Genomic DNA, 23,471 nt, shown 5'->3' with positions numbered 1-23,471 from the left:
AGTGGATTTTGAGTTTTTCACAGTTAGGCAGTGCTAGTTCATGTGTGCCATATAGATAGAATAGTGCTCACCCCAGTGGAGTTATTTATGAGTCAGCACTGATTAAAAATTAAAGTCTCGTAAAAGTACTGAGCTAATGGGGGCAGTCTGCAGAGGCTTAAAGGGACACTAAACCCAAAAATTTTCTTTTTGTGATTCAGTTAGAGAATAGAATTTTAAACAACATTCCAATTTACTTCTACTATCTAAATTTGTTTCATTCTTTAGATATCCTTTGTTGAAGACATAGCAATAAACACGGGTGAGCCAATCACACGAGGCATCTATGTGCAGCCACCAATCAGCAGCTACTGGGCCTATTTAGATATGCTTTCAACAAAGGATATAAAGAGAATGAAGCAAATTAGATTAAAAATAAATAAATTAGAAAGTTGTTTAAAATTGCACTTTCTAAATCATGAAAGAAAAAAAAAATTGTGTTTCATGTCCCTTTAAATACAAGGTAATCACAGAGGTAAAAGGGTATTAATATAACAGTGTTGCTTATGCAAAATTGGGGAATGGGTAATAAAGGGACAGTCTACTTGAAAATTGTTATTGTTTAAAATCCCTTGAAGTATAACCCACTGCTTAGTGTTTTTTTATTACAACAAAGAAACAAACTGTTTTATATCCCTTTAAATATGCATATACAGGTAGCCCTCAGTTTACACTTGGGTTCTGTTCCTGAAGGAATAGGTGTTAAAAAAAACAAAAACGTATAAAATGAACTAGTTATATAATGTAAGTCAATAGGAAGTAAAGGAGTTAGGTTCCAGGCCCCTCTCAAAATTGACATTAGTAATATATTTTATTAAAACTTTATATATATCATATGTTTTAATATTTTATTGTATTTAAAGACTGGAAATTAATGCTGCAATTGTAAAAACAAAATGTATGCTTACCTGATAAATATATTTCTTTCTTGACACGGTGAGTCCACGAATCACCTAAAATTACTGTTGGGAATATCACTCCTGGCCAGCAGGAGAAGGCAAAGAACACCACAGTAAAACTGTTAAATATCTCTTCCCTACCCACAATCCCCAGTCATTCGACCAAAGGAAAGGAGAGAAAGGAAGAAACACAAGGTGTAGAGGTGCCTGAGGTTTATATAGAAAATAAACTGTCTGAAAATACAGGGCGGGCCGTGGACTCACCGTGTCAAGAAATAAATAAATTTATCAAGTAAGCATAAATTTAGTTTTCTTTCTAATGACACAGTGAGTCCACGGATCATCTAAAATCAATACCCAAGCTAGGGGACACAGATGATAAGGGAGGGACAAGACAGGTAACCTAAACAGAAGGCACCACAGCTGGAGGAACCTTTCTCCCAAAAGAAGCCTCAAAGAAGTATCAAATTTATAGACTTTGGAAAAAATGTGCAAAGATGACCAAGTTGCAGCCTTGCAAATCTGTTCCACAGAAGCTTCATTTTTGAAGGCCCAGGAAGAAGAAACAGCCCTCGTGGAATGAGCTGTGATTTTCTCAGGAGGTTGCTGCCCAGCAGTCTCATTCGCCAAATGAATAACACTCTTCAGCAAAAAGGACAGTGAAGTAGCCGTAGCTTTCTGACCCTTACGCTTCCCAGCAAAACAAACAATGCAGAAGACTGACGAAAGTCCTTAGTCGCCTGAAGATAGAATTTAAGAGCTTGCACAACATCTAGATTATGCAACAAACGTTCCTTATGGGAAGAAGGGTTAGGACACAAAGAAGGAACAACAATTTCCTGATTAATATTCTTGAATGAAACAACCTTAGGCAGGAAACCAAACTTAGTACGCAGGACCACCTTATCAGAATTAAAGATAAGATAAGGGGAATCACACTGGAGAGCCGAGTTTAGAAACTCTTCGAGCAGAAGAAATCGCGACAAGAAACAAAACTTTCCAAGATAACAACTTAATATCTAAGGAATGCATAGGCTCAAACGGAGCCTACTGTAAAACTTTAAGAACAAGATTAAGACTCCAAGGCGGACAAATAGAGTTAAACACAGGCCGGATTCTGACTAAGGCCTGACAAAACGATTGCACGTCTGGCACATCTGTCAAACGGTTATGCAACAGGATAGTTAATGTTGAAATCTGACACTTCAGAGAACTGGTTGATAAACCCTTCTCCAGACCTTCCTGAAGAAAAGACAAAATTCCAGGAATCCTAACCTTTGGATTCACACCAATACAAATATTTACGCCAGATCTTATGATAGATTCTACACGTAACAGGTTTACAAGCCTGAATCAAGGTCTCGATGACCGCCTCAGAAAACCCACACTTAGATAGAATTAAGCGTTCAATCTCCAAGCAGTCCGCTTCAGAGAAACGAGATTTGGATGAAGGAAGAGACCCTGAAGTAGAAGGTCCTTCCTCAGAGGAAGTCTCCAAGGTGGAAAGGATGACATTTCCACTAGGTGTGCAAACCAAATTCTGTGAGGCCAAGCCGGGGCTATGAGAATTACACCTGCTTACACCCTCTCCTGCTTGATCCGAGCAATGACCCTTGGAAAGAGAGAAAACAGAGGAAACCAGTATGCTAGACTGCAGTTCCAAGGAATCAGAGATGCCTGTGGATCCCTTGACCTCGAGCCGTACCTCGGAAGCTTGGCATTCTGCCGAGAAGCCACGAGATCCAATTCTGGATGCCCCCATTTGAGAATCAAACTGGAAAACACCTCCAGATGAAGTTCCCACTCCCCAGGGTGAAAGGTCTGTATGCTCTGAAAATCTGCTTCCCAATTGTCCACTCCTGGGATGTGGATCGCAGAAAGACAACAGCAGTGGGTCTCTGCCCAACTGAATAATTCGGGCCACTTCTGTCATGGCTAAAGAACTCCGAGTTCCCCCTTGGTGGTTGATGTACGCCACTGAGGTTATGTTGTCCGACTGAAACCTGATAAACCGGGCTTAAGCTAACTGAGGCCAGGCTAGTAGAGCATTGAAGATCGCTCTCAGCTCCAGAATGTTTATGGGCAGAGCCGACTCATCTCGAGTCCATAGGCCCTGAGCCTTCAACGAGCCCCAGACTGCTCCCCAACCCAGAAGGCTGGCATCCATTGTCACAATCACCCAGGAGGGCTTGCGAAAGCAAGTTCCCTGGGAAAGATGGTCCTGAGACAACCACCACAGAAGAGAGTCTCTTGTCGTCTGATCCAGATCTATTCGAGGAGACAGATCCGCATAGTCCCCATTCCTCTGACTTAGCATGAATAACTGTAGAGGTCTGAGATGGATACGAGCAAATGGAATGATGTCCATAGACGCCACCATCAGACCAATCACCTCCATACATTGGGCCACCGAAGGCCACAGAGAGGCCTGATGGACTACTCAAGACTTGAGGATCTTTAACTTTCTGACCTCTGTCAAAAAAAATCTTCATTAGAAGAAAGTCTATTATGGTTCCTAAAAACTGTACTCTTGTGGCTGGAATCAGAGAGCTCTTTTCTAGATTCACCTTCCACCCGTGGGAGCGAAGAAAAGACAACAAGATCTCCATATGAGATTCTGCTTGTTGAAAAGATGGCGTCTGAACCAGAATGTCGTCTAGATAAGGCGCTACTGCAATGCCACAGGACCGAATAACTGCCAACAGAGCTCCCAGAACCTTTGAGAAAATTCTGGGGGTCGTGGCAAGGCCGAATGGAAGAGCTATAAACTGAAAGTGATTGTTCAAGAAGGCGAACCTCAGAAACTTGTGATGATCCCTGTGTATGGGAACATGAAGGTACGCATCCTTTAGGTCTATGGTTGTCATAAATTGACCTTCTTGAACTAAGGGAAGAATGGAGCGAATAGTCTCCATCTTGAAGGATGGAACCCTGAGGAACTTGTTTAGGCACTTCAGATCTAAAATTGGCCTGAACGTTCCCTCCTTTTTGGGAACTACAAAGAGATTCGAGTAAAATCCCAGAACCTGTTCTTGCAGAGGAACAGGAACTATAACTCCCAGAGTGGCAAGGTCTGTGACACAATGTAAGAACGCCTCTTTATCTGGTCAACAGATAATCTGGAAAGAAGAAATCTTCCTCTGGGAGGAAAGGTTTTGAAATATATTTTGTACCCTTGAGATACAATGTCCACCGGCCAGGGATCCGGAACATCTCTTATCCAGGCCTGAGCGAAAAAGGAAAGTCTACCCCCTACTAGATCCAATCCCAGATCGGGGGCGACCCTTCATGCTGACTTGGAATCAATTGTAGGTTTCTTAGATTGTTTCCCCTTATTCCAAGATTGACCAGGCTTCCAGGAGGGCTTGACTTGGTCTTGCTTGGAGGAAGCAGAGGAGGGTTTACCTCTAAAGTTACGAAAGGAACAAAAATTACTCTGTCGTCCTTTCTGCTTATCTTGAGAAAGAAAGGATCCTTTCCCTCCTGTAATGTTTGAAATAATCTCAGCTAAACCAGGCCCAAACAAGGTCTTACCCTTGTAAGAGATCGCCAAGAGTTTGGACTTGGATGAAACATCCGCAGACCATGATTTTAACCATAATGCTGTGTGTGCTAGAACGGCAAAACCAGATATCTTTGCTCCCAGCTTAATAAACTGTAAGGACGCATCCGTAATAAAGGAATTGGCCAATTTAAGAGCCTTAATCCTGTCCTGGATCTCCTCAAGAGGAATATCTGTCCAAATAGAATAAGATAACGCATCAAACCAGTAAGCTGCAGCGCTGGTAACGGTAGCAATACATACCGCAGGTTGCCATTGGAGACCCTGATGAACATACATTTTCTTTAATAAAGCTTCCAACTTCTTATCCATTGGGTCTTTGAAAGAACAACTATCCTCTATGGGAATAGTAGTCCGCTGAGCCAAAGTGGAGATCGCTCCTTCTACCTTAGGAACCGTCTGCCACGACTCCTTAACGGAATCCGCTATAGGAAACATCTTCTTGAAAATAGGAGATGGAGAAAAAGGAATACCAGGTCTCTCCCACTTCCGTGCAATAATCTCTGTAGCACGGTCTGGTACTGGAAAAACCTCCACCGCAGAAAGAACATCAAAGTACTTATTTAGTTTACTAGATTTTTTTAGGGGTGACTTCGACAGTCGTGTCAGAGTCCTCCAAAGTAGCCAAAACCTCCTTAAGTAATAAGCAAAGGTGTTCTAGCTTTAATCTGAAGGATACTACTTCAGCATCAGTAGAATTACACTATCTGAGTCTGAGATTTCACCCTCAGATGCTACCAACATGTTTTCTTCATCGGACACTTGAGAGACAACACCTTGGGTAGCAAGAATTTGATCAGTAACCTTACTAACTGTATCCTTAAGTTTCCTTTTACGCATTCCCTGAAGCATGGGAAAGGCAGACAATGCTTCAGATACTGCAGAGGATACCCGAGTAGCAATATCCTGTAAGGTAAATCCTACCGAATTATGAAACGCAGGGCACTGCATGTGGAGACTGTAAAAGTTGAGACGTTTGAGGAGAAAGCTGCGGCATATCTGCTATAGGAGGCACCTGGGCAGCATCCGCCAAGACTAATGGTGGCTCAGACTCAAAAAATGTATCTCTATAATTTAAGGTTCTCTCTATACAAGAGGAACAAAAAACGGAACTGGAGGTTCCACCTGAGAATCATAGCAAAGTTGACATGCAACAATTTGTAAGGCTTCTTGGTCCATTTTAAGAAAAAATGACAACAGAGAAAATAAACTATTTATTTGCACACAAAAAAAAAAAGTACTGCGACTTTAAATAATAATTAACTGATGTTAGTAACGTGTTAAACACACTAGCCCTCTAAAATAATAAGCCCCAGGCACTAAAACACCTCAGCTTCACTGAGGTGCCTACCTGTCCTGCAACCTGAAACGATATTAGCCAAGATCCGTTCCAGACTCACAATGGCAGCACTAACTGCGGAGCTAACAACTGCATTATACACAGCAGCCGGTAGAGTCCCAGAAGAGCGTCAACGGAATTACCCGCCCCTTAGTAGGGAACCTCCCCCTTCTAGTAATGAGCAGATCCGCAAGGCTAAAAAGCCGATATTACAGTTAAAAGTCATAAAATACTAACCGGATCATAACCGGAGTAAATAACATACTGAGCCATCAATATAAAAATCTCTCCCCACATAGTCTACAGTGCCCTGGTAAACTGCCTTTTTACATTAACCCCTTCTCAACTGGGAAAATAATAAACGTCCCTGTTAAGCAGCACTTAGCTGCAGAATTGCCAAATTCTCCTTACTAAAAAACAGAATTTATGTTTACCTGATAAATTACTTTCTCCAACGGTGTGTCCTGTCCACGGCGTCATCCTTACTTGTGGGACACTCTCTTCCCCAACAGGAAATGGCAAAGAGCCCAGCAAAGCTGGTCACATGATCCCTCCTAGGCTCCGCCTTCCCCAGTCATTCGACCGACGTAAAGGAGGAATATTTGCATAGGAGAAATAATATGATACCGTGGTGACTGTAGTTAAAGAAAATAAATCATCAGACCTGATTAAAAAACCAGGGCGGGCCGTGGACCGGACACACCGTTGGAGAAAGTAATTTATCAGGTAAACATAAATTCTGTTTTCTCCAACATAGGTGTGTCCGGTCCACGGCGTCATCCTTACTTGTGGGAACCAATACCAAAGCTTTAGGACACGGATGATGGGAGGGAGCAAATCAGGTCACCTAGATGGAAGGCACCACGGTTTGCAAAACCTTTCTCCCAAAAATAGCCTCAGAAGAAGCAAAAGTATCAAATTTGTAAAATTTGGTAAAAGTGTGCAGTGAAGACCAAGTCGCTGCCTTACATATCTGATCAACAGAAGCCTCGTTCTTAAAGGCCCATGTGGAAGCCACGGCCCTAGTGGAATGAGCTGTGATTCTTTCAGGAGGCTGCCGTCCGGCAGTCTCATAAGCCAATCTGATGATGCTTTTAAGCCAAAAAGATAGAGAGGTAGAAGTTGCTTTTTGACCTCTCCTTTTACCAGAATAAACAACAAACAAGGAAGATGTTTGTCTGAAATCCTTTGTAGCATCTAAATAGAATTTTAGAGCACGGACAACGTCCAAATTGTGTAACAAACGTTCCTTCTATGAAACTGGATTCGGACACAAAGAAGGTACAACTATCTCCTGGTTAATATTTTTGTTGGAAACAACCTTCGGAAGAAAACCAGGCTCAGTACGTAAAACCACCTTATCTGCATGGATCAGATAGGGCGGAGAACACTGCAGAGCAGATAACTCAGAAACTCTTCTAGCGGAAGAAATTGCAACCTAAAACAAAACTTTCCAAGATAATAACTTAATATCTACGGAATGTAAGGGTTCAAACGGAACCCCTTGAAGAACTGAAAGAACTAGATTAAGACTCCAGGGAAGAGTCAAAGGTCTGTAAACAGGCTTGATTCTAACCAGAGCCTGAACAAACGCTTAAACGTCTGGCACAGCTGCCAGCCTTTTGTGAAGTAAAACAGATAAAGCAGAGATCTGTCCCTTCAGAGAACTCGCAGAAAATCCTTTCTCCAAACCTTCTTGTAGAAAGGAAAGAATCTTAGGAATTTTTATCTTGTTCCATGGGAATCCTTTAGATTCACACCAACAGATATATTTTTTCCATATTTTATGGTAAATTTTTCTAGTTACAGGCTTTCTAGCCTGAATAAGAGTATCTATTACAGAATCTGAAAACCCACGCTTTGATAAAATCAAGCGTTCAAACTCCAAGCAGTCAGTTGGAGGAAAACCAGATTCGGATGTTCGAATGGACCCTGAATAAGAAGGTCCTGTCTCAAAGGTAGCTTCCATGGTGGAGCCGATGACACATTCACCAGGTCTGCATACCAAGTCCTGCGTGGCCACACAGGAACTATCAAGGTCACCGAAGCCCTCTCCAGATTGATCCTGGCTACCAGCCTGGAAATGAGAGGAAACGGTGGGAATACATAAGCTAGGTTGAAGATCCAAGGTGTTACTATTGTATCCAATAGAGTCGCCTTGGGATCCATGGATTTGGACCCGTAACAAGGGACCATGAAGTTCTGACGAGAGGCCATCAGAACCATGTCTGGAATGCCCCATAATTGAGTTATTTGGGCAAAGATTTCCAGATGGAGTTCCCACTCCCCCGGATGCTCCTCCATCGCCAGGGAACTCCTTGTTACCCCCTGATGGTTGATATATGTAACAGTCGTCATGATGTCTGATTGAAACCTTATGAATTTGGCCTTTGCTAGTCGAGGCCAAGCCTTGAGAGCATTGAATATCGCTCTCAGTTCCATTATGTTTATCGGGAGAAGAGAGTCTTCCCGAAACCATAGACCCTGAGTTTTCAGGGGTTCCCAGACCGCGCCCCAGCCCACCAGACTGGCGTCGGTCGTGACAATGACCTATTCTGGTCTGCGGAAGCTCATTCCCTGTGACAGGTTGTCCAGGGTCAGCCACCAACGGAGTGAATCTCTGGTTATTTGATCTACTTGTATCGTCGGAGACAAGTCTGTATAATCCCCATTCCACTGTCTGAGCATGCACAGGTGCAATGGTTTTAGATGAATTCGTGCAAAAGGAACTATGTCCATTGCCGCAACCATCAAACCTATTACTTCCATGGACTGCGCTATGGAAGGAAGAAGAACAGAATGAAGTACCTGACAAGAGCTTAGAAGTTTTGATTTTCTGGCCTCTGTCAGAAAAACCTTCATTTCTAAGGAAACTATTATTGTTCCCAAGAAGGGAACTCTTGTTGACGGGGACAGAGAACTTTTTTCTATGTTCACTTTCCACCTGTGAGATCTGAGAAAGGCTAGGACAATGTCCGTATGAGCCCTTGCTTTTGACAGAGACGACACTTGAATCAGGATGTCGTCCAAGTAAGGTACTACTGCAATGCCCCTTGGTCTTAGCACCGCTAGAAGGGACCCTAGTACCCTTGTGAAAATCCTTGGAGCAGTGGCTAATCCGAATGGAAGTGCCACAGGTAATGCTTGTCCAGAAAGGCGAACCTTAGGAACCGAAAATGTTCCTTGTGGATAGGAATACGTAGGTACGCATCCTTTAAGTCCACCGTGGTCATGAATTGACCTTCCTGGATGGTAGGAAGGATCGTTCGAATGGTTTCCATTTTGAATGATGAAACCCTTAGAAACTTGTTTAGAATCTTGAGATCTAAAATAGGTCTGAATGTTCCCTCTTTTTTGGGAATTATGAACAGGTTGGAGTAAAAACCCATCCCTTGTTCTCCTAATGGAACAGGATGAATCACTCCCATGCTTAACAGGTCTTCTACACAGTGTAAGAATGCCTGTTTGAAGATAATTGAGACCCGTGGAACCTTCCCCTTGGGGGTAGTTCCCTGAATTCCAGGAGATAACCTTGAGAAACTATTTCTAGCGCCCAAGGATCCTGAACATCTCTTGCCCCAGCCTGAGCAAAGAGAGAAAGTCTGCCCCCCACCAGATCCTTCCCAGATCGGGGGCCAACACTTCATGCTGTTTTGGTAGCAGTGGCAGGTGACTTGGCCTGCTTACCCTTGTTCCAGCCTTGCATCGGCCTCCAGGCTGGCTTGGTTTGAGAAGTATTACCTTCTTGCTTAGAGGGTGTAGAATTTGAGGCTGGTCCGTTTCTGCGAAAGGGACGAAAATTTGGCTTCTTTTTAGCCTTAAAAGACCTATCCAGAGGAAGGGCGTGGCCCTTTCCCCCAGTGATGTCTGAAATAATCTCTTTCAAGTCAGGGCCAAACAGTGTTTTACCCTTGAAAGGGATGTTAAGCAAAAGCGCTCTGCGCGCCACGATAGCAAACCCTGAATTATTCGCCGCTAATCTAGCTAATTGCAAAGCGGCATCTAAAATAAAAAAGAGTTAGCCAATTTAAGAGCTTGAACTCTGTCCAAAACCTCCTCGTACGAAGATTCTTTATTGAGCGACTTTTCTAGTTCTTCGAACCAGAAACACGCAGCTGTAGTGACAGGAACAATGCATGAAATTGGTTGTAGAAGGTAACCTTGCTGAACAAACATCTTTTTAAGCAAACCCTCTAACCTTTAATCCATAGGATCTTGAAAGCACAACTATCTTCTATAGGAATAGAAGTGCGTTTGTTTAGAGTAGAAACCGCCCCCTCGACCTTGGGGACTGTATGCTATAAGTCCTTTCTGGGGTCGACTATAGGAACTAATTTCTTAAATATAGGGGGAGGACAAAAGGTATGCCGGGCCTTTCCCACTCCTTATTTACTATGTCCGCCACCCGCTTGGGTATAGGAAAAACATCGGGGGGCACTGGAACCTCTAGGAACTTGTCCATCTTACCTAATTTCTCTGGAATGACCAAATTGTCACAATCATCCAGAGTAGATAATACCTCCTTAAGTAGTGCGTGGAGATGTTGAAATTTAAATTTAAAAGTTACAATATCAGGTTCTGCTTGTTGAGAAATTTTCCCTGAATCTGAAATTTCTCCCTCAGACAAAACCTCCCTCCTGGCCCCTTCAGATAGGTGTGAGGGTATGTCAGAACAGATATCATCAGCGTCCTCTTGCTCTTCAGTGTTTAAAACAGAGCAATCACGCTTTCTCTGATAAGTAGGCATTTTGGAAAAAATGCATGCAATAGAATTATCCATTACAGCCATTAATTGTTGTATGGTAATAAGTATTGGCGCACTAGATGTACTAGGGGCCTCTTGTGTGGGCAAAACTGGTGTAGACACAGAAGGGGATGATGCAGTACCATGCTTACTCCCCTCATTAGAGGAATCATCTTGGGCAATATCATATCTATGGCATTATTATCCCTACTTTGTTTGGACATTATGACACAAATATATCACATATATTTAAATGGGGAGACACATTGGCTTTCATACATATAGAACATCGTTATCTGATGGTTCAGACATGTTAAACAGGCTTAAACTTGTCAACAAAGCACAAAAAACGTTTTACAATAAAACCGTTACTGTCCCTTTAAATTTCAAACTGAACACACTTTATTACTGAATATGTGAAAAAGTATGAAGGAATTGTTCAAATTTCACCAAAATTTCACCACAGTAACTTAAAGCCTTAAAAGTATTGCACACCAAATTTGAAAGCTTTAACCCTTAAAATAACGGAACCGGAGCCGTTTTTACATTTAACCCCTATACAGTCCCAGGTATCTGCTTTCCTGAGACCCAACCAAGCCCAGAGGGGAATACGATACCAAATGATGCCTTCTATAAGCTTTTTCAGTGGTTCTTAGCTCCTCACACATGCATCTGCATGCCATGCTTTCCAAAAACAACTGCGCATTAGAGGCGCGAAAATGAGGCTCTGTCTATGACTAGAAAAGGCCCCCAGTGAAAAAGGTGTCCAATACAGTGCCTGCCGTTTTTATTAAAACAATCCCCAAGATTTAACAACTATTAAAAGTAATAATCTGCCAAATATACTTAGTAAAGTAATCGTTTTAGCCCAGAAAAATGTCTACCAGTTTTTTAAGCCCTAATGAAGCCCTTTATTCTTTTACTTAAACTAAGAAAATGGCTTACCGGTTCCCATAGGGAAAATGACAGCTTCCAGCATTACCGAGTCTTGTTAGAAATGTGTCATACCTCAAGCAGCAAAAGTCTGCTCACTGTTTCCCCCAACTGAAGTTAATTCCTCTCAACAGTCCTGTGTGGAAACAGTAACGGTTGCTAAAATCATTTTCCTCTTACAAACAGAAATCTTCATCTCTTTCCTGTTTCAGAGTAAATAGTACATACCAGCACTATTTTAAAATAACAAACTCTTGATTGAAGAATAAAAACTACATTTAAACACCAAAAAACTCTAAGCCATCTCCGTGGAGATGTTGCCTGTACAACGGCAAAGAGAATGACTGGGGAAGGCGGAGCCTAGGAGGGATCATGTGACCAGCTTTGCTGGGCTCTTTGCCATTTCCTGTTGGGGAAGAGTGTGTCCCACAAGTAAGGATGACACCGTGGACCGGACACACCTATGTTGGAGAAAAATAAATATGGCACTTACCTTAAAAACCATCTGACTAGCAGCAGGGTAGCTTACTTGGTTTGAGAGCATCCCATACCTCACATGGACCTGTGGATAAAGAATTTGAGTAAGCATACTCAGGTATTCTGTATAGGCAGCAAAATCTTGAGAAAGTGCAGTGAGGATTGTAGATCCAAAGAGCAAAGAGAGACCAGCGAGTCGTACAAAGCACAGAATCAATTAAAACGGAAAATTCTTTATTAAACGATCAGGATACAAAACATGGGAAAGGGAAAGTAAGATGCAGAAGATAAGATAGGCCTTATTCATAAACATAGGGAACACAGGTACTTAAATATTGTTAAGAACAAAATGATTGGCTGCTGCATAATTGGAACTTAATAGCACCACATGCTTAAAGGGGCAGAGCACAAGAAATGCTTTAGGTAAATTTAAAAATAAACATAGCAATACTGCAGATTATTATGTAAACTGACATAACAGACTAATAATAAATTCTTTATAGACATGAGAGACTAAAGCCCTCTTATGAAAAAATGCTCAGTGCAGTTAATTTTGAATTTTATCAAAAAATAGAATAATAATATAGAATGGTTTACATGATCTACATTATTTCAATCATTAGTTAATGATGCCACAAATTAATTATATTTCCATCTATATTAAATCCCTTGGGTCTCCTAGTTTGTAAAAGGAAGATCCAGAATGCCTCTCTGTGGAGAAGTCTATTTATCCTGTCACCCCCCCCCTTACTTTAGGGTGGACATGTTCGGTTACTTGCCAACTGAAAGTAGATACATTTTGAGCGTGGCTGTGTATAAAATGTCTTGCCAAATCAGATACTTCTCTGCCATTACTAATATCATTAAGATGTTCTCTTATTCTCACCCTTACTTCATGGGTGGAACAGCCGGTATATTGTAATTCACAGTGGGTGCATTCTATTAAATAGACCACAAAGGGGGTCCGGCAGTTGGAGAAACAGTCAAGGTTATATACTTTCTGTGTATATCTTGATTGAAATTGTGGACCTACTTTGGTGTAGGAGCATGCTATACATTTTATAAAATGACACTTAAAGTGTCCCTTGACTGTTAGCCAGCTGCTCAGATTCTCCCTGGATTTTTTGAGAACACTGGGAGATACTAAATTGCCTAAAGTTCAACCTCGCCTAGAGATAAAGTTACATCCCTTGCCTGCATAATCTTTGAGGCGGTCTTCAGCTGTGACTATCGGCAAGTGCTTAGAAATAATTGTGCAGATGTCATTAAATTGAGGGCTAAATGTGGTGGAAAAAAGTGGTTTTGATCTATCAAATCTATTTTTGGATTTAGTATTAAGGTCATCCAGAAGTGTCTCTCTATTCAGACATGAAACCTCTAATAGAGCTCTGTTAAGTGTTTTAGGTTTGTACCCCCTTTGAATAAGTTCCTGTTTCATCTTCTCTCTCTCTACAATGAAGTCCGATTCCTCTGAACAATTACGTTTTATACGTATAAAGTGACCTTTGGCCACTCCAAAGCCAGTATGCCTAGGATGGCAACTGCTGGCTTGCAAGGTAGTGTTTGAAGAAATAGGCTTCCTATAGAGAGTGCTAGTAATTTTGGAGGTGGTAGGATTACCCGTTAGGGAGACATCCAAATAAGCTATATTAGTTTTTTTTTTGTTTTGTTAATTTTTATTTGGAATAAACATGACAGTAACAAAAGCTTTTACAATTTAGACAATAGAGGCTCCATTGTATTTGCCAAAAAATCCAGAATGTCCATGTTCTTATATTGTCCTTATGAATTAGTGGCAATGATTTTTAAAGTATTCAATCCGGACTACCCATAATGAGTAGGTCTTGAAAAAGTCTCTACAATAGTACCATAGATTTACGTTAAATAACAATGAATAATTATATAACATGAACAAACAAACAACAAAATAACAAAGTTTGTGAGAGTGAATACACCAGACCTAGTAAGAAGAGTGTAAGGCTTTGTCTGTATTAAATGAGTTAAACCCCAGGCCCCCAAAAAATGTCTATATGTTTAGATTAAGTTTAAAGGCATGGCCTTAGTTGTTCAATTGGAACTGTAACTTTATGGTAGGATTCGAGATTCCCATAAAAACACTATTTCGTAGTAAACATCTAAGGTGTTGGATAACAGATAGTGATATCTCTCTAATTTAAGGTTTTTGTGTATTTCTTGTTTCCATATTTGGATGGTGGGGATAGTGTCCTTTTTCCACAGGCGGGGGATCAATTGATTTGCACTATTGATCATAAGCTGGCATAGTTTTCTATGAGCTTTAGACTGAAGCTTTGGATAGAGGTGGAATAAAAATATTAGTGGGTCTAGAGGCATGGGAGTTCCTAAGGTTTGTTGTATATACTGTGTTACTGCCTCCCAAAAATGGTATAATGTTCCCTCTTGTGTACATGATCTCCAGCAGCGGTTGGATGAGTTCGGGAATATGTATTTCAATCTTTGTGGTGTTAGGTACCATCTGGTCATTAATTTAATATTAGTTTCTAACAGTTTGGATGAATGAGCTGATTTGTGTACATTTATAAAAATCCTATTCCAGTCTCTGATCGGTATTAAGAAGGGTAATTCTTTATCCCAAGACTTGGTGAAGGAGGGGAGGTTGTCAGCTTTGGGTTTGTTTATTAATTTGTACGTCAGTGAGACTATGTGGTGAATTGGGGAAGCTGAACTGCATAGTTTTTCAAATGGGGTCAGGGTTCTAGTAAGTTTCGTTTTCGGGGAGGAGAAATGGTCGAGTTGATGGTAACCAAGCCAGTTAGTAAAGAATCCGTCTCCTAAGTGTTCAATATTCTGTTTAGGTAGTAGGTTATTGTCCTCTACTAGCATGTAAGTCGGGAGTAAAAGATGTATATCTTATGGGCCTTGTGGTATAGTATTGGTGCCAAGTTGAAAATTTTTATTGTGGAGGATTGGAGTTAAAGGGGAAGGCATTGAAGAAATATCCATTTTTTTTTAAGTAGCTCTTTCCAAACTTTGAGGGTTTCTATAATGATAGGCTTATTGTTATGTATGAGGGTATCGTGAGGGCCTTCTAGCCAGCAAAGGGAGCCGAGTTGGGGAAAATTACATAAATCGTGCTCTAGTTGAACCCATTGTTTATGGTGGTGTTCCTCATAAGAGCACCAATCTAATATTCTTGAGATAAATTGCTGTCCTGTAATCTTGAAGATTGGGTACTCCCAGACCTCCCTGATCAGGATGCCTGTAAAGTGTTGATTTTGGGATTCTCTGGGGTTTTCGTTTCCATATATATGAGTTTATTATGGACTGTAATTTTGGTAGGATGGTGTTCGGTAGGGGTATCGGGACTGTTTGCAAGATATAAAGGATTTTCGGTAGCAGTGTCATTTTCACCGCCCGATCCTTCCTAGCCAAGAGATGTGCTTAGGAAGCCACTGTGTTATGTTAGTCAAGATGGATGAGAAGAGTGAGTCATAATTCAATTTGATTAGATCTTTGAGATCTGGTGAGAGCTGTGTTCCTAGATATTTTAGTGAGCAGGGGTTGACAGTGAATGGGGCTATTGTGCTTATTTTGGCAAGGTCAGCTTGCGGGATATGTATTGGAAGGATTTCCGACTTCCCAAAATTAATTGAGAAATTGGATACTTTACCATAATCTTTGAGCACAGAGTGTGCCTTCGAGAGGGAGCCGAGTGGTTCTGTGAGGGTCATTAGGAGGTCGTCGGCGAATAGTGCCAATTTGAATTCTGAATTTTTAATTTTAATACCTACGATATCAGGTGAATTTCGTAGTTTAGTAGCTAAGATTTCCATCGAAAAGACAAACAGGAGGGGGGAAAGTGGGCATCCCTGCCTCGTTCCATTTCTGATTTTGAAGCTATTAGATAAAAGGCCGTTGACTTTGACCTTTGCTGGCGGGGAGGTATAAAGGGCTAAAAATTTTGAGATAAAATCTTTGGAGATACCAAACTTATGTAAAGTGTGTTGTAGGAATGTCCAGTCTAGGGGGTCAAACGCCTTCTCTGCGTCTGTAGATAAAGAAAGCCGGTATGTGGTGTTGATGTGTGTGGTATAGTAGGTGGGTAACTTTTACTGTATTATCTTTTGCTTCCCTCGCTGGGACAAAGCCGGTTTGGTCTGTATGTATTATGTGTGGGAGAATTGGGTTTAGTCTGTTGGCTAGAATCTTAGAGTAAAGTTTGAGATCGACATTGAGAAGCGAGATGGGGCAAAAGTTGGCTGGGTTAGTTGATGGTTTGCCTGGCTTAGGCAACACTGTAATATATGCTTCTAGCATGTTTTCTGGGAATGGGTGATCGGAGTCTATTTGATTGTAAAGTTTTAAAAGTGTCGGCATTAGCAAAGACTTAAAGGGCCACTGTAAGTAAATATTTTCTATGCCTGTTACTAACTAACTACCCCAAATACACTTTTTATCAATAGCATTTCATTAACATATCTCTAACGTTTATCAGAAATCTTGTCTGCAAATTGAATTGTTTTCCAAACCCACTCCGTGGGTATCCTTTGCTCTGTACCAATCCGTTTACAATACCTAGGTTTCAAAATGGCACTTTAAACACAAAGTTATTGGTTTAAGTATTTTGAACACGCAGTGCTGAAAATAGTGGGCAGGATAATGTGACATCATCGGCGAATAAAATATATAACTTTTAGAACGTTATGAAACTTCGTTTTGGAGAAAATATAGGTCAGTAGGTTTTAATTAATGTTTATTAACTTTAATATGTTAGTTGTTTAGCTTAAAAATTATAACAGAAAGTAATCCTTTAAATTTTTTGTAGTAGAAATTACTGAATCCGTCTGGACCAGGGCTTTATCCTTGTTTGAGTGATTTTATGGCCTTATCTATTTCCTGAAGTGAGAATGGTTCAGTGAGGGACTGAAGGTGATCCGCGTGAACCTGGGGGAGCTTTAAAGGGGAGAGATATGATTCGCAACTATCATTGTGTTTCTTGTCAGGGCGGTCTGGGAATAAGTTGTATAGTTTGGAATAATAATTGTGGAAAATGTTTGCTATGGTTTTAGAGTTTCGGTTAATGAGTGAGTGGACATATGACTGCATGGTTTTGCGTTTAAGGGTCCTCGCTAGTAATTTCCCAGGTTTGTTTCCTTGGGTATGGAATTTTTGTCTCAGTAAGAAGGCAGTGGTTTGGGCTTTGATATCAAGATAGTCATTAAGTTGGGCTCTGGCTTGATCTAGTTTTGTTTGTGTTATCGCGTCTAGCGGGTGTCTTTTATGGATGTAGCCTAATTTAATGATGTCCTGCGTTAGTTTCAAGTATTTTTGTTTGTTTTGTTTGTTTTTAATGGCTTTATGTTTTATCAGAATACCTCTGATAACGCATTTATGGGCCTCCCAAAGGGTTCCCAGAGGAATGTCAGGGGTGCTATTTAGGGAGAAGTATTCCTTTATGGCTTTCTCTACATCTATTTTAATTAGGGGATCTGATAGTAAAACTTCATCCAATCTCCATTGAAATGGTCTAGGAATTGAAGGCCAAGTGAACGTGCTGCTCACTGCAGAGTGATCTGACCAGCTGATAGGAATGATGCAGGAGTCTTTGAGGTTAATTACTGCGATATGGTCAGCCATAATATAATCTATCCTGGAGTAGTATCTATTAGGATTGGAGAAGAGAGTGTAGTCGTGTTTGTGGGGATATATGTGTCTCCATGTGTCGTGTAGTGACAACAGATTGAAGTTGTCCCATATTGAATGGTGAGTTTTGGTGAGGTCATTTAATTGTGAGTTAGAACTGTCAATTGCAGGGTTTAAAGGTAAATTAAAGTCACCCGCTAGTATTAATGGGCCTTTGAGGAAAGTAATGATAGAATTAGTAGTGTTTTGAAAAAAGGTTGCCTGATTCGTATTTGGTGCATAAACATTGACTAAGGTGATTGGTTTGCCAAATAGCAATCCACTAATTCCCAAGTACCTGCCTTCCTTAACCTGGTCTTTATGAATTAATTCAAAGGGGATGGATTTATGGAATAAAATGCTAACACCATTAGTTTTTTTGGGACGTTGCTGCTATGAAATTATGGGGTAATTAGATGAAAAGTATTTAGGTTCTTTCTCTCTTCTGAAATGAGTCTCTTGGAGTATTAAGTCGTGGAAGGCTTTGAATCTCTTATGTGGAGAATTAAGCCCTTTGGTGTTGATGGAGATTATATTGAATTTCTGATCAATTAATTGTGAGGCCATGGGTTATGCAGGGGTAAGTACATGTGTAGAGTTGGTGTTTCACTCAAAAATCTCAAAAGAGTGGTAAACATATAAAACAATTTTAACAAAACATTTTTTAAACTAACAGTAGAACATGCAGCACATACACAAGGGGGTGTAAGAAAAAACATATGGCATTCTACCTTACATATAAGTGACATTTGTTGGCCATTATCTGGATTAGAGAATAAGTAGGTATACAAATATATGTATAGGCATGCATTGATATGCAAGGAGAAATACAAGAATATAACAATACAAGAATGCATAGTACAAAATGGAGGGGGGTGGGAAATTAGATAAATATAGTACAATTTAAGGGGAAGCATTAAAGATCCCTAAATTGGAGGTGATTTAAAATCTTAAACTCTTGACAGAGAACATTGTAAAAAATACAGTATGAACTAAACATTAAGGCAATGAGTATTGCGCTGTAAATTAGGATTTCTATACCAGTGCATCAGAAAGATCTCACCCATTTTCCTTCAGGAGGTCGGAGGATTTCTTTTGTTTTTTGGTGGTCGATGACTGCCATGCGGTTCTTTGAGGTCTAGGTTCTTGTATAGGAGGGAAGTACTTTCTGGGCCTAAATGGTTTGGGGGTTTGGGCATGGCCTGGGGAGATTGAGTTCTTTGCAAAAGTCCTCTATGTCACCAGGGTCCATGCAGGTTTTCTTATGGCCTTCCCAAGTAAGTTGAATGTGGCACGGGAAGCCCCGTCTGTAGGGAGTGTTGTTTTTCCTCTGTAGGGTCGTCAGAGGGGCAAATTCCCTTCGTCTTTGTAGCGTTCTTTGGGAAAGGTCTGCAAAGATTGATAAGGTAGATCGTTGGTATGATAGCGAGGCAGCGTTTCTGGCCAGTTTCATAATGTCTTCTTTTTGCTAATATTCACGGAAGCGTATGATCACATCTCTCGGAGGTAGGCCTTCTTTGGGCCTGGGCCTTAAGGCTCTGTGAAATCTGTCCATAGCTACAGGAGTTGTTAGGGTGGGGCCCCCGAGGTGCTGAAAGAGGCCTTGTAGATAGGCATCTAGTACATCAGGTGCGATAGATTCCGGTATTCCTCCGATTCTCAGATTTTGTCTCCTGCTCCAGTTCTCGATATCTTCAAGTTTATCTTGAAGTTGTGGAATAACATTATTCTGGGCTTGGACACTTTGCTCCAGATTTGATATTTCAGATTGGTGTATTTCAGTATCCTCCTCTAAAGATTCAACTCTGTCCCCAATTTCGTGCAGCTTCCGGAGCTCTGATATTTCTTCTTTGATACAAGATTTAACTTGTGTGATCAAGTTTGTGAAGTCCTGTTTAGAGGGAATTGATTCCAGAAAAGACTTTGGTACTAGCATAGGTTCCGCCATTTCAGTTTCTGGCGCCAAAGCAGCCTGAGACAGGGATGGTACAGGGTCTGAAATGTCAATGCAGGGATCTGAAGATTCCAGAGGCTTAAAAAAATTGTTCAATGATGTAGTTGTGCTGTGAAGACTTTTAAGGGTTTTCCCTGGTTTGTTCAGTTTCTTAGGAGACATTCTCTTTATTGCTCTCTCTTTTTTTTTTTTTTTTTTTTCTTCTCTCTGGCAGCAGCCCACAATGGTGGTATATAGCAAATTTAATAGAGGTGGTATTTCAGCCAAGTCAAGGGCCCCTGTCAGGAGCAGCTCAGGAACAGCAGTAAGTGAGAGATTTTGTTGTATGACAACTAAGAAAGTCCTTTGAAAAGAGCTTTGAGTGTGTTGAAAAATACAGTTATGCATCTGCTATGAAACCGTGCTCTATTACTGTATAATGCCAGCATACGATTTGCTTGTAGATTATATAGGTAATCATATTATTATTATGCTGGGTGATTGAGAGGTGGTATAGTGTGTGGTTTCACTTACTTCATTGCTTCATGCTTCAATCTCACCCACGTGGTAGGCCCAAGTTTATTTTCATATTTCTTGGTACAAACTGCAGATAATAAGGTCCAGGATTGGGCTTCCTTTGCTTGTGTAGCTCCCAGAATGAAATCTGGAGGTAGAAGGGTGGATTGAGCAGTTTTTGCAGTGTTGAGATGTAAGCCGCAGCTGAAGCCGGGGACTAGATTTTTTAGCCAGTCCAGCAAAAACGGAGTGGTATGCAAAGTTGCTTTTCAGGCCTCAATCCCAGCTCACATCTACATGTGTCCTCTGCAGTGGGTGATTGTGCCTGTTTGGGATCAATTTGGGTGCATTTTGAGGCACAATTCCTCCTTTATTAGGGCATCCAGCAGGAGCTCACTTAAAGTGCAGCCATTCACTTCGATGGCCGGCTCCGCCCCCCAAGCATATTAGTTTTATGATATTGGTGTGTGAAATCTAAGCCAAACTCATTACAATTTAGGAATTCAATAAACTTGAGAGCTTCCTGCTCTGTACCAAACCAAATAAGGAGGAGGTCATCTATGTAGCGTTTATACATTTGTATAAACTCCCTGAAGGGGTTCTTCTCTCCAGACGTGGGACCTTTCCCAAATGCCCATGTAAATATTGGCATAGGCCGGCGCAAATTTCACGCCCATCGCGGTCCCACGTCTCTGGAGAAAAAACTCACCCTCAAATTGAAAGAAGTTATGTTTGAGGAGAAAATAAAGAACCCTAATCACTGTGTTTTAAAAGGAATATATCTACCGCTTCAATCCCTAAATGATGTGGGATAGCTGAATGGAGCCCCATAACGTCTATGGTAAGCCAGGAGGAGTTCTCATTCCATTCCAAACCATCCAAATTTGAAAGCAAATGTTTGGTATCTTTCAAATAGGATGGAAGTTGATAAACAAGAGGTAACAGAAGAGACTCAACCCATGAAGATAAATTCTCCAAAAGGGAGCCTATTCCGGAAACAATGGGTCTTCCCCTCACCTCCTCCAAGGATTTATGAACCTTGGGGAGGTGAAGGAAAATAGGGGTCACCGGACTAGAGACCAAAAGAAAGTTGTAAGTGTCAAGATCAATTAGACCCTCATACAATTCATCATCTAAGATGTCTAAGAGTTGACCCTTAAATCTGTCAGTAGGATTTCCTGGCAATCTGATGTAAACATCAGTATCACTGAGTTGCCTATTAGCTTCTGCAATGTAAAATTCTTTATTGAGGACAACAATAGAGCCACCTTTGTCCGCCTGTTTGATAACTATACTATCATCAGCAATTAAAGAAGATAGTGCTCGCTGGAATTCAGGCTTAAGATTCGAATGGCCATTGTTATGCTCTCTGGATAATTTAATGAGATCCTCCTCTACTCTATGGTGGAACGCTTCAAGAAAGAGACCCCTGTCCCTCACTGGATAAAATATGGAACGGGGTTTAAAACTGCCATGACTACTCATGAAGTAATATCCAAATCTGGATTTTCACTCAAATCCAATAAGGATAAATAGTCGCAGCTTTCTGAGAAATTGAAAAAGTCTTACATTTTAGGGAGGGAATTTAAGATTAAATCATTAGTGATAGATGGTAAATCTAAATCTGGTTCATTGTTTGAGTTATCTTTACAAAAAAAACTTTTTGAGAGTGAGATCCCTAACTAACCTATTCACATCTACAATTGTTTCAAACAGATTAAATTTCTTAGTAGGTACAAAACCAAGGACCAAGGTCAAGACTTCTAATGCTGTTTTAGACAACACTTTGTTGGATAAATTAATGACTTTTAGATCTGATATCTGTTGCTGAAACCCCTTTCCCTTCTTGCGGGCGCCCTCTTCCTCTGTGTGCGCTTCCTCCTCCTTCCCTGACATAGGTGGCCTGATGAAAATCCTGTTCTTGTGTAGTATTGGTATGGGTAGGAGCACTTGTGCTGGCAAAACCAATATCCTCCTCAGTATCAGTGAGGAATTCAATTGCTCTAGCTTCGGATAAAGTTAAGGTATCTGATTTGCCAGCACGGCTCTGTAGCCTGGTGATAATTGGCTCTGGTCTTGTGATTTTATTTCCTCTAGGTAAATAGTTACTCTGATTGCGTATAATTCCCTTAGGTTTAACTACTGGTTCATCTTCACAACTAGAGTTACTTCTAGCTAATAAATGTGTGGGTTCCTCATCAGTAGGGCAGTGAGGATTGTACCCCACAAGTTCCCAAGTGCTCAAAAGCCACCACTGCCCTACTGAAGAGACTGATGTGGACTACGGCTAGACCCCAGGAAAGATCAGAGCAAACCTGCTCTGCTTTAAAATAATAAAAACTTGATTGTAGAAAAACTTCTTATCAGACACCTAAACTTCACCTCCTCCTTACACTGCAGGCAAAGAGAATGACTAGGGATTGTGGGTAGGGAAGAGATATTTAAGTTTTACTGTGGTGCTCTTTGCCTCCTCCTGCTGGCCAGGAGTGATATTCCCAATAGTAATTTTAGATGATCCGTGGACTCACTGTGTCATTAGAAAGAAAACAACAAAATAAAAATAGTTTTTATGCTTACAAGGCATGTAGCTATCCACCAATAAGGCAGTGGGAATAATTTTTTTTAGCATGCACACAAACATACACTTCCTGTTAGCTTCAATATCAAAAAGGACACCATGGAAAAATATTTTTAATATGTTACTACCTTTTCAGTTCACTAACCTGGCCCTTTAAAGGGACATTAAACCCAAAAATGTTCTTTCATGATTCAGATAGAGGATACAATTTTTAAAAAGTTTCTAATGTACTTCTATTATCAAATTTTTTTCATTCTCATGTTATTGTCTGTTGAAGAGATACCTAGGTAGGTAGCGTGCACATGCCTGAAGCACTACATGACAGGAAATAGTGCTGCCATCTAGTGCCCCTGCTAATGTAAAACATTGTTGCAAAACTGCTGCTATATAGTGCTGAAGACACGTGCACACTCTTGAGCTTACATTTCTGCTTTTCCACAAAGGATAACAAGAAAACTAAGACAATTTGATAATAGAATTATATTAGAAAGTTGTTTAAAATTTTATGTTCCATCTAAATCATGAAAGAAAAAAAAAATGGGTTTTATGTCCCTTTAATAAAGAAAATGAATGGCAAACTACTTATGTGCTGACACAGTATTACAGTGCTGTAATATAAATGCAAGTAGCAAAAAATCTTCGGCAAATCTTTTGTTTTCAGTTATGAAGCCTGTGGAAAAATTTCCTCAATAGTGGTCACGTGATCGCTTGAAACAGGCACTATTATTATGAACTGGTGCAAAACAAGGGCTACCTATATTTGAAAATGTTTTTCATTTTTAAAGGCTGT

At 40.7% G+C, this 23,471-nt stretch overlaps 1 protein-coding gene across 1 annotated transcript in view; it reads right to left on the bottom strand.

Annotated features, from left to right (window-relative positions):
- TUBGCP6 (tubulin gamma complex associated protein 6) overlaps window positions 1-23,471 on the bottom strand; it is a 379,035-nt gene that overhangs the window by 280,838 nt on the left and 74,726 nt on the right. The gene's annotated exons all lie outside the window — the stretch shown is intronic.

Source organism: Bombina bombina, chromosome 6 (assembly GCF_027579735.1).
Source record: "Bombina bombina isolate aBomBom1 chromosome 6, aBomBom1.pri, whole genome shotgun sequence".
NCBI lineage: Eukaryota > Metazoa > Chordata > Amphibia > Anura > Bombinatoridae > Bombina > Bombina bombina.
The sequence above is the reverse complement of the archived record's forward strand: the minus strand, read 5'-3'. Positions and strand labels throughout refer to the sequence as shown.